This window comes from Pyrus communis, chromosome 17 (genome assembly GCF_041283825.1).
Source record: "Pyrus communis isolate YQ-2024b chromosome 17, ASM4128382v1, whole genome shotgun sequence".
In the NCBI taxonomy this organism is placed as follows: Eukaryota; Viridiplantae; Streptophyta; class Magnoliopsida; order Rosales; family Rosaceae; genus Pyrus; species Pyrus communis.
This window is the reverse complement of record NC_142581.1, coordinates 20,151,888-20,167,568: the sequence shown is the minus strand read 5'-3', so window position 1 is coordinate 20,167,568 and position 15,681 is coordinate 20,151,888. Positions and strand designations below refer to the sequence as shown.

At 36.0% G+C, this 15,681-nt stretch overlaps 1 non-coding gene across 1 annotated transcript; it reads left to right on the top strand.

Annotated features, from left to right (window-relative positions):
* Positions 1 to 3,986: 3,986 nt before the first annotated feature.
* TRNAM-CAU (transfer RNA methionine (anticodon CAU)) lies at positions 3,987 to 4,058 on the top strand. The gene has a single exon. It is a non-coding gene; the product is annotated as a tRNA-Met (tRNA).
* The last annotated feature ends 11,623 nt before the right edge of the window (positions 4,059 to 15,681 follow it).

The following is a 15,681-nucleotide window of genomic DNA, read 5'->3' as shown; positions in this document are numbered from 1 at the left end:
AAGCTTATTTCTTTGGTTGTATGATAACTAGTTGTGACCATGGTCAGTCATACAGGAGTGTGTTTTTCACAATATTTTTTTTACCTAATAGCGCATAAAATTATGTAAACTCGGACATAAATCGAATTGTGCATGCCTCCAAGGGTAAGGACAATTTCGTATTCACAAATAATTTTTTTTTTTTTTTTTTAATGTTTTGTGCCTTATAATGTGTATTTAAAAAGCTTGTTCTTTGAAAATAAACTCCGGGGTAATGTGTAGACACAGTGGGTGTGGGTGGATACAATGGTGGTGGGTGGGGAGGTGTATGATGGGGTATGGGAGTGGTTTTAGGTGGTGGCGTGGTGTTGGCTCACGATGGTGGCTTTAGGTAGTGGGGTGGGTATGGTGGTGGTTTTAGGTGGCATTTATACACCAGAATCCATCCCTAGTATCTGGACCTTGGCCTAAGCTTCCCTCTCTCGAATTTGCGGGCATTTTGATCATTTATGATATGGTCATCTGCAACCTAACCCCTGTTGTTGTTAGACTCATCACCTATTACAAGTTATTAAATCAATGGTACCAGTCAAGCTTTCTAGGGCAAGATCAAATGCCACTTGCATGTAAATCAAACTTTCGTCAATCAAAAAACGACATGTCATCTTGATGAGTCAACTAAACTTCATCAAGCCTCTATAACATTCTATAAATAAACAACACACTAGAATACTTCGGAATACTTTGACTAAAAAGTCTATTTTTTGCAATGCATGCACCACATTTGAAAGACCTTTTTGAAAAAATAGTTGGTACAGCACAACTATTATCTGGATCATTATCATGTTTGGTAGGCGTATTCATCACCGTTCCATCTCTTCATCTGTTGGAGATTCCATTACTCTATCATTTTGAAACACCATCTTCTAGGGCATTCAATTTTGAAAATAACTTGATCTTCTAGAATTATCATCAAAATTTGAAGTAATACATGTATCTTTGCTAAAAAATAATAAACGAACAAAACATAATTAATAAATTATTTACTTTCAATATAATAATAACAGTTGAATATCAGAGTGTGCGACAAATGAGATTAAAAAATAGAATATTATTAAACAAACGAGAATGCCGAAACGGCTACAAAAACTCCAAGAGGCTACATCGTGACTAACGTGTTTCTCAAACTAAGTTACAAACTATATTTATAGAGAACTAAACTTAAGAAACCCTAACTCGGATGGGCTAGGCCCAAATCCTAAACTAACAAGCAAAACCCAAATACTAAAATAAACCTAAACACTAATATTTTCCAACACCCTTCGTCAAACTTATTGCGGTAAACGACATGAGTTTGCCAACAAGTAGATTCGGATGAAAGCTCCATTATGCTAATTTTTTATGCCAATTCCAATATGAAATTTCACCAGTGCAAGTGCAAGTTTCCAATGCCAGTGCTAGTGTAAGGTTTCATGCCAGTGCCAGTGCAAGATTCCATGCCAATACTAGTGCTAGTACAAGATTCCAATGCCAGTGCCAGTGCAAGATTACATACCAATGCCAGTGCAACATTGCTAGTGCAAGATAAATACCAATGCTAGTACAAACTTTCCCAATGCCAATTGTGAGCACTCGAGCAATCGTTGCGATGAGCAACAACAGACAAGCCAAACAACATCAATAAACTCATTGTGGGCCTGCAACTTCAAACAACAAGTAGACCCTAAAGACTTCTAACCAAATTTCTTTTCCTTGCCTGTGTAGGGCTTTTTTTTTTATTTTATTATTTTTTTTCCTTCTTTTCCTCTTCTTCCTCTTTTTCCTTTCTGTGGTTCCTTTTTTCTTTTTTCTTTTCCTTCTTTTCTCCTTCGTCCCTCTTTTCCATTCCGTATCAACAAGGGCAGGAACTCTAGTGCAAAACGCGCGGGGTGCAAAGGGTGCACATTGCAGGAAACGATGTGGTGAGATGGTGGTGGTTTCAAATCAGTGGACAACTGCAGATACGTGTTTATTAAATCTGCTTTGCAGGAACTAGGAGTTCAAGTGGAGACGAACTCGATCCGATTGGTTCTCGGGTCTAGGCTTTTTATACACGTGCGGGTGATCAGGAAAAATACAGACTGCGGGAAAGGAGCAGAAGGCCATCAGATGCAAACTGAACTTTTTCTAAAACAAACTTTTTTTTTTCTCTTTTGCAAACTATAAATCAACTAACAAATCTAAAACAAAAATGTAAACAAAGGAAGATGATGGAAACAAAATTGATACAAACAAATTGGCACCCATCAACCACAGATTAAATCCCGAAGGATCTAACCTACTTTGATACCAAGTTGAATATCAGAGTGCACGACGAATAAGATTACAAAATAGAATATTATTAAACAAATAAGAATGCCAAAACGATTACAAAAACTCCAAGAGACTACATCGCGACTAACTTGTTTCTCAAACTAAATTACAAACTATATTTATAGAGAACTAAACTTAAGAAACCCTAACTCGGATGAGCTAGGTCCAAATCCTAAACTAACAAGCAAAATCCAAATACTAAAATAAACCTAAATACTAATATTTTCCAACAATAACCTGTTTTTTTTTTTTTGGTCAAATGATAGATTCTATTAGATTAGATGTTAGATTTGTTGACGGAATTTGAACTCATGTTGTCCTACAAATGCTCAACATATTTTTACTACTGTGGTAAAAGGCCACTTGCATATAATAATAATCTCTCTAAAATAATAAATTTTCTTAGTCCCAATAGCATTTCCTTTGAATAGAAGAATTGGTACGATTGGCTTTGTGGTCAACACTTTTTGAACCTATTGGGTATGGGGTTCCAACTCTCTCTTCAGTTTGATATAAACTAAAATGATAATACCTCTTGTAATAAAAAGGGAAAAAAAGTTCATGCAACTAAAACCAATTTTAATGCATACTCATAACGGTAAACAACACTAATGCACATGAGAATTGAGTTAGAAACACCTTAAACTCATCGAGCAAATGTTCAATATTCTGTCTTTAAAATAAGTGTGCGCCTCCTACGGTGTTTAGGTTGATCGACACTTGTCTCCCAGGGTACAATGATCATGCTTTTGTAATAGTTACACTCCAAATTACAAGGCTTCTATAAACCACGATTGTGTTGAAAATTCTGCTATGAACTCAATGAGATACTCTATTATTTAGTGGACTATATATAAGATTATATTAATAATGAAAAGTGACTCATGCAAATGAGAGAGAGACATTATAGAAAGACACCGCATCGGGATAGGTAACTTTTGGACTTTGAACTTTATTTAGTGAATTAATATCGGATTTACTTAGCTGATGATCATTGAGCACGATTTCTTGAACTATTCAACATTTGTGTAAACCAAGACAATAATAACTACACAATCGGTCGATTGTATTCATTTCGATAGCGAACATTTTCTGATTTCTCATATATAGTGCTCTAAAGAACAAAGACCTTCAAAAACATTCTCATAGGAACAGCTCTATTCTATTTATTCCTTACTGAACTTAATTTATAACAAATTTTTTTTTTCTATAACTTAGTTTCAAATATAACTCCATAACCCTAATTGTTAATTTGCTAAATTTGTGTCATGTGGATTTTGAGGTGATTTGATACGAAGAAAAATCTTGTTTTTTGTTTTGTTTATGGAGCATGCTCCCAAAAGGTGTACCTCTATGGCGTTTCATATGGATTATGATAAAATTACGAGTAGGATTTAAATAGGGTAGTGTAAATAACACATCTTTTTACTTCTTACACACTTTTGTTAAGTTTTGTCTATTAATCATCTTCAATCATTCAATTTAATAGTTGAAAATTAAGATAGGTGTGAGAGAAAAAATGGATGCATGAATAGCACTACCTTTTGAATATGTCGAATTTTAACAAGTTAAAAATGAAACATTATATTGATAATTAAACAGTCACTTACCTTCGATACGAATAAGTAACTTAAAAGTAGAGTAGTTGCCAACAGATCAGAGTGGCGCAGCGGAAGCGTGGTGGGCCCATAACCCACAGGTCCCAGGATCGAAACCTGGCTCTGATAAGAGAAGGCTTCCTCTGCTCTTTTTTTCTGCTTTTTTCTTTTTTGCATAGTTGGACTCGATGCTTGCTGGACCATTTCCTTACAGTTCACTATTGGGCTTCTTCGGTAGTAATGGGCTGAATATCTATTTGCCCACCTAATGGGGTTGATCCTTGACCACCATAAATTGCTTATCATATTTTGTTTTCCGTTACTTGATGATCGACTCTGCGGGATATAACAAGGAAAATCGATAGATGTTCTTTTAGCAAACCCTAGAATTTACTTTACAGGAGGTTTTGATATAGGTGCCAATAAACGTACTAATCAATATTTTTAACAAATTCAAACGTACCCATTGATAATATACACATAATATGTTGTACCTAATAATAGTTTGTCAAAAACTATAAGTAAAAAAAAAAAAAAAAAAAAAAAAAAAAAGACAAAGGAAAATAGTTTGACAAAAAAATATGAAAAAAATTACAGGGCTTTTTATGTTGGATCACCAACCATTTGGAAAAAAAAAAAAAAGTCAATAAACAAATTATTTGGAAAATGAGATAATATTAATGTTTGTAGAACAAAAAAATTAATTTGATCGAAAAAATATAATTAGAAAAAGATATAATAGAGTTAATAATTAATATCCCACTAATAAAAAAAATTGTTGTGGAAAGGAGTTAAGCCCTTGCATGACGGCGTGAGTTTGAAACCGGTCGGTGACTAATCTAATATTTAATATAACAAAAGCTATCGTTTGACAAAATAATAATAATTAATATCCCACTAATTAAGGGAAAAAACGCATTAAAAACTAAGGGGATAAATTCAAAAATTAGTAATTAACATTCTATTCTAAAGAAGTACAATAATGACATGTAATTTAATTTAATGTTGAGGTGTCGATTGGTGAAAGCACTTTAATCAAATCTTGAAAAGTCACAAATGTTTAGTCTAAAAGATTAAAAAAAAAACAAAAAAAAGTGTTAGGGGATTTCCTCTTTACTAAAAGAAAGAGAGAAAACTCATGCTTATTAAATAATAGTTGAAAATTACAAACATAAAGCCAAGATGAACTATACCTAAAATCCCTCAACCATTAAGTGTCATTCCAAATTGGTCTCAACATTTTTAAACATTTCATATAAGTACCCAACCTATTGAAAATGTCACATCCTTTAAGCCCCAGTTAAAAATCTATGAAATTAACTAGGTTTACTTTGTCTCCAAAATCAATAAAATATCATGGAAGCATAGCCTTCACCAATTAACAGTTACCACCACGCTCATCATGTCATCATCATCAAACCCAACACAAAACCACCAACTCGACTTTACAAATCAAGCTGCTAATATCCAGAAGAAGGTCATGGAGGTTGCTGAAAGGAAATCACAAGGGCAGAGACAAACTCCTTGAAACCCTATTTTATTTTAAGAGATTGCCTTCCTGATGTAATTTCAATTTGGATCCATTTCAATTCAATTCAACTCAATACCTGTTTGATCATTGGGTTCCATATTATATAATTTATGTTTGAAATTTAGATTTTAAGGCAACTAATATTAATATTGTCCATGATATACCCAGTTGGTGGATTTTGAATATAATCTATGTTTGAAAAATTAATTGAGGCTCAACTGATGTAACATTTTTAATAGGTTGGGTACTTGTTTGGAACGTTTAGAAAGGTTGAGACCAATTTGGATTGACACTAAAATGTTGGGGGTTTTAGGTCTTAATCCACCTATTTATAATGTAAATTAACATTGGAACCCTAATAATCCAAATAGGAAAGAATTAGACAAACAACAAATTAAAAAAAAGGCTTAATTGAATTAATAGTCCTTGTGGTGATAGGGTAGTTGGAAGATAACCCATGTGGTAAAAACAATTAGGATTTAAGCCCCTATGGTGAAGTCTGTTAGGATTTAGGCCCAAAATTGAAAGTTTCGTTAACTATCCGTTAATTGTTAGCCCATGAGGCTCACATGTGAGACTAAAAAGATAAAGTTAGCCTCATATGTAAGCCCACGTGCTAACAATTAATAGAAAGTTCCATTTAGCCTAATATGTGTAGCTCACGTGCTAATAGTTAATAGAGAGTTGACGGAATTTTCAATTTTAGGCATAAATCCTAACAGACTTCACCATGGGGGCTTAAACCTAGTTTTTTAACCACATGGGCAATCTTCCAATTATCATATCACCACGAGGACTAATAATCTAATTAGGCCTAAAAAATTCTAAAATATTAAAATCCAAATTAAACATGGTAAACAGTCAATCAATTTCTGACTGACATCGTTGCTCTTACATACCTCGTCGTTCTCTTTGAATCCATACATTACGAGCCCAAAATAGACATACCATATCAAAGTTGTGTCAATTTGAACATGAAAAGTCAAAAACATATACTTTCGGGATATGACAACAAAAAATAACATATTAACACGTGAATTATCAATTCTTTAATCACTTTAATTAATTGCTCACCGTTTCTTTGTTTTAATTTTATTGCATTTGAAATAACCTAATTTTTGTTCTATATCAAATAAGATTCTTTCTTAAAATGTTCCATTGTTTTCTGTTTACATACAATGGTTAGACATAACTTTCGAGCATTATCAACCAAAAGAAAAGTCTCACCTTCTCACGCAATAACAAAGAAACTAGTCTAAACCCTCATTATAAAAGTCTAAAACTAAATATAATATAGGCTATAGCACTATTATTGTAGCAAAATTGAAAATACCGACAACATATCAATATTTTTTGTTGATCCATCTTTCTTTAGAATGCCAAAAAACAAATACATAAAAACAAGAAGATTCACGAGCGACAATATGAATAATGTTGCAGTCATATTTACAATAGGAATGTGATTGTGTAAATCATAGTAAACCTAGGAATATCTCTTATATTCCTATTAGGAGTTGATTACCTATTAAGAGTTGTAATCCTAAAAGGGTAAGGTTTTTACCTATCCTACTACTATAAATAAAGGTACAATGAGGTGATACAACACACACCTCACAATTAAATCTCTCTCTTATCCCTCTTGCTACCGCCGGCCCCTTCTCTCTCTAATCCCTTAGATAGCTCAGTTAAATAGGCCTACAACATGTTATCAGCACGTTCTTGCCAGAAGCTGAGGAATTAACGGATCGTAGGAGGAGGCTATCTTCCACAAAATTCAAAGGCTCTTCCTTGTTTTCTGCTAATTAGGTACGCTTCAAATAAAGGAAGATATTTGAAACGTCCACAAAGCATGAAAACATTCCCTATGATGCATGAACCCCTCTATGTTTATTTTTTCCTTATGATATATATTGTATATGTTTCATATGATTGTCAATATATATATATATATATATATATGTATGTATGTTTCATGCATTACGCAATTAAATTACTATGTGGAATTGTGAGTCAAAGCATATAAATAAAAGCAATTCTAGTTTTTTTTTTTTTTAACCCTAATTCTGTTGGGAAAAAAAAAAAAAGGAAATTTTTTTTGTTGGGCACTGTGTGGCACCACAGCTGCACCCTCACCGTGGTACCATTAGACCATCACTAGCCTGAAGCCCAGTTGTATGGACCACACAACAGCAACTTTTTGGCTTGCTACACTGACCTAAACATCCCAAGGCATTTGGCCTGATTAAACTAATGGGCCTAAAGTCCTTTAGCCCAACCAAAAGCCTGCAGCTTTTTTGCCCGATGTCCCGCGAGTCCTTAGTCCTCTGGGTTGTGCCATAAAGCCCTGGCCCACTCGCCTGCAACCTTTGTTGTTGGGCTTCACTTGCCTTGTTCCGAACCCAACCTCAGCTGGGCCTCCCACGCCAACCCAAAGCCAACGTTCCACTAGGCTTGGCATGTGGCCCCTATTCGGCCTGAAAGCCAGCAGCTGCTGTTGCTAGGCTCACCTATCTCAGCCCGTGGCCTGTAGCCACATATGCATTGCTTTTACAGCCAAACCTAAGCCCATTTACCCCTAGGGCTTTGCCCTACTCTCAGACCCTAGCCCAAACCCGTTTTGGGCTATGCTTTTTCGACCCAATGCTAATTTTCGGCATTATTTTGCTTCCATGATCGACCCTATTTGGTCCCGGTCTATTGAATTAATTAAAAGTGACATGCAGTCCATTAATCTGATAATGAATTCAAAATTATTGACCTGAAGATCACTTTTTGGACATTAATGATTCAATAATTGATTTTTATACTTTGAACCGTTGACATACTTTCATAGTAACGAAGCTCTCACATTTGAGTTCCCGAAGAAACTTAAATCCATTACACTTAAATCAGCATATTGCATTCTGTGCTTCTTGTAGGAACCTCTCCTTTATGAATTAATCGTTCATAAAACTAAATTGAAGTTGTAGTTTCATATTTAGTGCATTTGAAACCTAAAGTTTACATTCAAAACTTACCATATGAAACCTGTAGTTTTCATGCATAAATTAAACTAATACATGTCTATAGAACCTGAATGTTCTACGATATACGTCTATGGATCACCATATGACTAATCACGTTTTTGTTGTACCCTCCATTTTAGGGACATGTCAGCTTGATTTCATCACTTTGGAAGTATTTGAAAGAAACTACCTGAAGTGGGTTCAAGACGTGAAGCTCTATCTTACTGGAAAGGTTATTAGAGCCACCATTGAGACACCTACCGACGACAAAATTGTCAACAAAGCTCAAAAAGCTACTGCAATGATCTTCATTCAAAGACACATCCATGATGCTCTGCAGACCGAGTACCTCGCTAAGGAGGACCCACGCACCCTCTTTCTTTGCTCTACCCAACCGTTTCGATTACTGGAAAGACATATCCTTGCTTGAAGCAAGACACGACTGGCAGCATCTTCGTTTCCAAGACTTTAAGTCAGTGAATGAATACAACTCTAAAGTTTGTAGAATCCAATGACTGCTGAAGTTTTATAAAGTGGAACTAACCAATTCTAGCAGCCACAAACAACGAAAGAATCGTTGTGATCATGGCAATGGGCGGCAAGCCCCACCACGGGCCCACGGTCCACAAAATCAAGGCCTACCCAAATGAGAAAATGTGACCCAGCAGCGTCTACCCTTTGCCTCTAAGGCCTCGAACTTCAAGAACAAAGGAAAAGCTACCGCTCAACCAGTTTCCATTGAAATGGACATGTGCTACCACTGTGGATCAAATGATCATTGGTCATGCGTATGCCGAGCTAACCCCGAGGCTATTGCCAAGTATCATTCCAATCATGAGTCTAACTTTGCATATGTGGATCATTCGGAAGATGCTACTACATCCATGGAGAAATCGGATTTTCAGGAGGCGTCAGAACCAATGGACAAATAAATTAGACATGTTTTTAGGGTTTTTAACCCCTAATGGTCGAACCCACTAGAAGTGGCTAGCCCCTCTCCCCTATTTTTCTTGGTTTATGGTTTAATTTTGAACAATTTAAGTCTTTGGAATAATTTGTTTGGTTTTGGTTTGTTTTGAATTATGGATTGTTATTTGATGGATATTATTTCTCGAATTGCTTAATTGAATGAATGGAATTATATTTATGCATGTGACCAATTCAATCAATTTATTTCTAGGTATGTTTAGTGGGGAAGTTAGTTGTCTGGCTGATAATGCTACCACGCACACCATCTTGCGTGAGCGACACTATTTTACTAACTTTATACCCAAAAAAAGCACCTCTGACAACTCCTTGAGGCCCATCTAACCTGATTGAAGGATACGAAAAGGCTTGTATCATGCGTCCAATAGTATAGTCTTAATCATTAAAGAAGCACTTTATTCTCCACGTTCCGGAAGAACGTTGCTGAGTTTTAGAGATATTCGAGATAATCAATATCATGTTGAAACCAGTGACTTAATGGTTATGAATTTCTTTGTATCACTAATATGGCCAGAAGCGTATTCACGAGAAGTTGTATCACTAATATGGCCAGAAGCGTATTAACCCTCAATTACAAAGATTATTCACAACCCCCCTAAGTTTCTTCAGAGGATTCAAGGGGATATTTGTGGACATATCCAACCAACCTGCAGACCATTTAGATATTTTATGGTGTTAGTTGATGCATCAACCCCGCATACGTCACAATCCCACCTGGGAAGGCCTGACCATCCCCGAAGGTGGGGAGGCCGCACCTTCCACATGGCCCGGTACATTAACGGCTAGCCAATCATCTGCTCTGACCCTGAAGCGTGGCAAACCCCTTGGTTTAAAGGATTTACAACCCCAGAAAAGGAAATCGACACCAACTAGTGACTTTAGTTTGAATCCGAACATCGCTCACTCATCCGTTCCAACGTATGAGGTTATTCTAGATTACGATGATGTTTTAGACCAGACAAACCGACCTCCCGAGAATCGTGAGATTTCAGTTCACAACGCAGTATTGGATGATGTTTGGAATTGGAATAAGATGATCGTCAATGATGCATTTGCGTACATAATAGATATTGACATCATGCTTAATGATGACATTGAACCGCATTCCGTTGATGAATGACAACGTAGAACATATTGGTCAAACTGGAAACAAGCAATCCAAGTCGAACTCGATTCGTTTATGAGACGTAAAGTGTTTGGACCTATTGTTCCTACACCACCACACATAAAGCCTGTTGGCTACAAGTGGGCTTTTGTGATAAAGCATAATGAGAAGAATGAAATAGTGCGATACAAAGAACGCCTCATAGCGTAAGGCTTCTCTCAGCACCCTAGGATTAATTACGAGGAGACGTATTCCCCCATAATGGACGTTATAACGTTTCGTTACCTAATCAGTTTGGTAGTTTCCAAAATGAATATGCAGCTTATGGACGTGGTAATCGCGTATCTCTATAAGGATCTAGATACAAAAATATACATGAAAGCTCCAGAATGACTTTCATTGACTGGTTCAAATAGTTCTAGACCACAGAACACTATCTCAATTAGGTTAAGGAGGTCACTCTACGAATTGAAACAATCTGGGCGGATGTGGTATAACGGTCTGAGTGAATATTTGACAAGTCAAGGTTATATGAACAACGAATTATGATAATGCGTGTTCATAAAGAAGTCACATTGTGGATTTGTAGTCGTTGCAGTTTATGTCGACGACATGAACCTCATTGGAACACCTGCAGAGCCTAAGGAAATTGTTGCTCACTTGAAATCGGAATTTGAGATGAATGATGTGGGGAAAACTCGATATTATCTTGGCCTGCAGATTGAGCATTGTTCGGTTGGAATCCTAGTACATCAATCGAACTACACCCAAAAGGTGTTACGACGTTTTAATAAGGATAAAGCGAAGCCTTCGAGTACACCTATGGTCATTCAGACTCTAGATGCTAAATGAGAATCCTTTCCTTCCAAATAAGGATGAGGAAAAGATTTTGTAACTTAAAGTTCCATACCTAAGTGCAATTAGGGCTTTATTGTACTTGGCTCAATGCACTAGACCTGACATCTTCTTCACTGTTAATCTATTAGCTAGATACAGCAATGCGCCTACACCCAGTCACTGGAATGGTGTTAAAGACATTTTCCGCTACCTCAAGGGTGCGACGGATTTGGGCTTGTTTTATACCCATGAATCTTTGAGTGTTACCACCCTCTATGGTTCTCGAATTAATCCTCACCTTGTTGGTTACGCAAATGTTGAATATCTGTCTGACCCACATAGGGCACGTTCTTAAACGAGCTATGCCTTTACCGTTAGAGACACTGCTAATCTTAGAGGTTTACCAAGCAAAAGCTAGTTGTGACTTCTTAAAACCATGCTGAGATTCTCACCCTACATGAAGTATTGCGTGAGTGCTTTTGGCTGAGAGCAATTATGGAACATATTCAAAGAACTTGTGGTTTTGCTTCCATCGTTGACCTTCTTACGACGATCTTTGAAGACAATGCAACATGTATCGAGCAGTTAAAGAAAAGATACATCAAATGAGTCAATACCAAACACATAGCACTGAAGTTTTTTTACTCTCACCAGCAACAACAGAATCAGAACATTGAAGTCAAGCAAATCCGTTCCCAGGACAACCTGGCCGATCTCTTCACCAAGTCATTGTCCAAGTCTACCTTTCAGAAACTCGTCCAAGGAATCGATATGCGTAAATTATCTTAATTGAATTGCTTTTAGTTTTCTTATTTGGAAGTTATGTCTAACTCAAGGGGAGTATCCATAAGCACACTCGCTTGATCTTAATGTACTCTTTTTCCTACGATTAGGAGCATTTTTCCCACTGGGTTTTTGCTACCTAACGAGGTTTTGATGAGGCACCCATCCTGGGATGATCATACTCTGTCGAGTTCATTACTTTCGTCCTATTTGACGTTTGTTTTAGACATTATGCATACTTCTCACTTTTCTCCTTAGTCTATGGGGTTTTCCCCATGCCTTAGGTTTTACCATATCAAGGTTTTGTGAGTTTTACTACCAATGCATACTTTCCCTAATTTGAGATTTGCATTCACCCATTGTGCTGATGACTTCATCAATTATTCTACCTTATCTGCTGAAGATCTGATGCGATGGTTTGTTTGAGTATTTACACACTCAAGGGGGAGTGTTGCAGTCATATTTAGAATTGGAATGTGATTGTGTAAATCCTAGTAGATCTAGGAATATCTCTTATATTCCTATTAGAAGTTGATTACCTATTAAGAGTTGTAATCCTAAAAGGGTAAGATTTTTACCTATCCTACTACTATAAATAAATGCATAATGGGGTGATACAACACACACCTCACAATTAAATCTCTCTCTTCTCCCCTTATTACCACCGGCCCCCTCTCTCTCTAATCCCTTAGATAGCTTAGTTAAATAAGCCCACAAGAAATAATATATTAATTTGTGTCAAGACTAGTTGAGATTATTTTCTATTAATAAATGAGATTATATCAACAATATCTACTACATATTAAGATGAATATCATTATAATACTCCTAATAAGAATCCTATTTAAAATTATTTTGAAATTTGAAATCACCTCCCTTTCATATTCTTTGCTTCTAGTAACCAGTGAGAATTACCTACTAACTTTCCACTTCTTCATTGCCACTCAACCGTAGCTAGGCCTGGCAATTCTTGACATGACCTGATAACCCGACTGATGCGAAAATTAACTTAACACACAAATTAACCCTCTTTTGACAATTGTAGCATATAAATAAGTAGGGATCGTTCTTAAACCGGGGATTAGGAGGGATTGCTAAACACTTTAAACTGACACAAATAAATAAAACAAAGCTTTTAAACACTTAACTCAACTCAAAAGACTCACAACAAGTTCACAAGACTCAAAATAAGCTAAAAACACTCAAAACTGCCTAAAAAACACAAACTGGGCAGATTTGACTCTAAACACCAAATTGGACGAAAATTAGTTCTAACTTGACCCAAAACACTCAAAAACACAATCTAAAACATATTTTAACTAATTAGGCACTCTAGAATAAATGGGGGTTTGGTTTTGGACGAAAATAAAATAAACAAAACAAGACTTTAAACTAGGCAGATTTGGACGAATTTGATGGAATTAAGTGGATGGTGGGATAGCTAGGAGGTTTTTCTCCACACATGGCATACTTGCATACAAAACAATCTCCAGTTGCTTATTCAATGAATCATGAACCTCAACACCCCAAGTTAATTAGGTATGCTTAAATTAACTCTCAGATTTCCCTTAGGTCATTAAATTGAATGGAATTAGCGCATTGCAATCAAATTATTCCTCAAAAGTTATCTATATGAAAGCGCATAATAGAAAAACAATCAAAGATCATTAGATTCTATGGAAATCATAAGTGTTGACGAGGCATTCGTAACTATGAAAGCGCATGATACTTATGCCAAGAATTTACTTAACATGATTGTGATCAACAATCTTAACTACTCATGGTTATAAGTTCCCAACGATTAGGTGAAGTTTCCTTATACCCTAGCATCAGATTTATGCATGCAAATTAAGTGTGCACTCTCAATTCATATACATAAACAAGTTTTAATTCAAATAGATAAGTAAATTGAATTCACCATTCATGAAATCACAACTGGAAGTAATCAAATCATAATGCAAATATAGCCATGGTTTCGAAATTCCCCCTAGCCAAAAAGGGGATTAGTTCCTCATACTCGCAAAACAAAGATTATTGAATTTAAACATTGAAATCATAAGAAAGATTACACCTAAACGTTTCAGCAATTCCAGGATGAATTTGATGCACGGCTAGGGCTTCTCTTCCTCCTCCTTGCTGCGGCACAAGTTGTAGGTGGTGGATTTGGGGGTTTTGAATGGTGTGTTCTTGTTTAGAGGGATGAAGGATGGCTGATTATGGTGGTAGGGTGCGGCAGGTGGTGTATGGAGTGGATGAAGGATGAGAATGGAGGCTAGGGTGTTGCGGCAACAAGGTTTCTGAATAGCATAAAGGGTCATGCCAATTTGTGGCTGATTTTATGTTTATATAGTCCTAGGGTTACTTAGATTAGGGTTACACTTAACAGATTTAGTGGATTAGGGCCCTAAGGTTCGGCAATAAGTGATCAAATCCACCTAGGAGGGGGTTTGGCCCACTTAGTTTCATATAAGGATTTGTGTAACCTAAATCCATAAGGAATGAGGCCCTAGAAATCAGAATCCAAAAGGGATAGGGCCTAGAAAGGTGCGGCACACATGGATGAAAGGGTGGAATGGCTTGCAAGGTAAGGCAAGGCCTTCTAGAAGGGATTAGGCGCCACCTTTGTAGGGTTTCTAGAAAGAATGAGCTTTGTGGCTGATTTGGGGCTTCTAGAAAAGAATGCTTCTAGAAATAGGTTCTAGAAATATCTACTTAGGTCCCCTTGCAATTAGGATTAAGACATGATAAGGTTAGGATAGGATAAGATGAGATAAGGTTTGGATAATGTTTTGGATAATGTTGGATAAGGTTTTAGATAAGGTTTTGGATAGGGTTTCCTCTTTTGAGCTACTTCCTTATCCACTTTGTCTTGAGCTTAGTTCCTTCCTCTTCTCATCATATTTCTAGCCTCTTGAACTCCAAATTCGTCCATCCATGTTGGCCCATATGCAAGCTATCCATATAGTGTCCAAAATTGCTACAAAATGCACTAAAATGCACTTTCTTGGTACTTTAACCCTTAAGACCTACAAACACACGAAAATGAGTTGAAATACGACATTAACTAAGAAATAATAGCACAAATGCACAAGAATAAGCTAGCTAAGTTGCCTAAATATGCTCCTATCACCGACATGAAATTAACAGGTGTTCGGGTCAACACGATAACGAATCGGGTCGTTATCAGGTAACTCGATAAGCACCTGTTAAGATAACGGGTTGATTCAGGTATACACGTGAGTAACACGATACACGATAAACAAAATATTAATTTTATAATTTTATAACCCTAAAAAACTATTATAACAATTATATATATTAATTTAACAATTTTATACCCCTAAAAACTATAATAATTATATATATATATATATATATATATATTAAATTAAATATTAAAAATTGGTGACCATTGGATCGGCTTAAATATACATACCATTCAATTTCTTAAGTATTATACGTACAAAATAAATAAATTTAAATCTACTTAATAAATAAATAAAT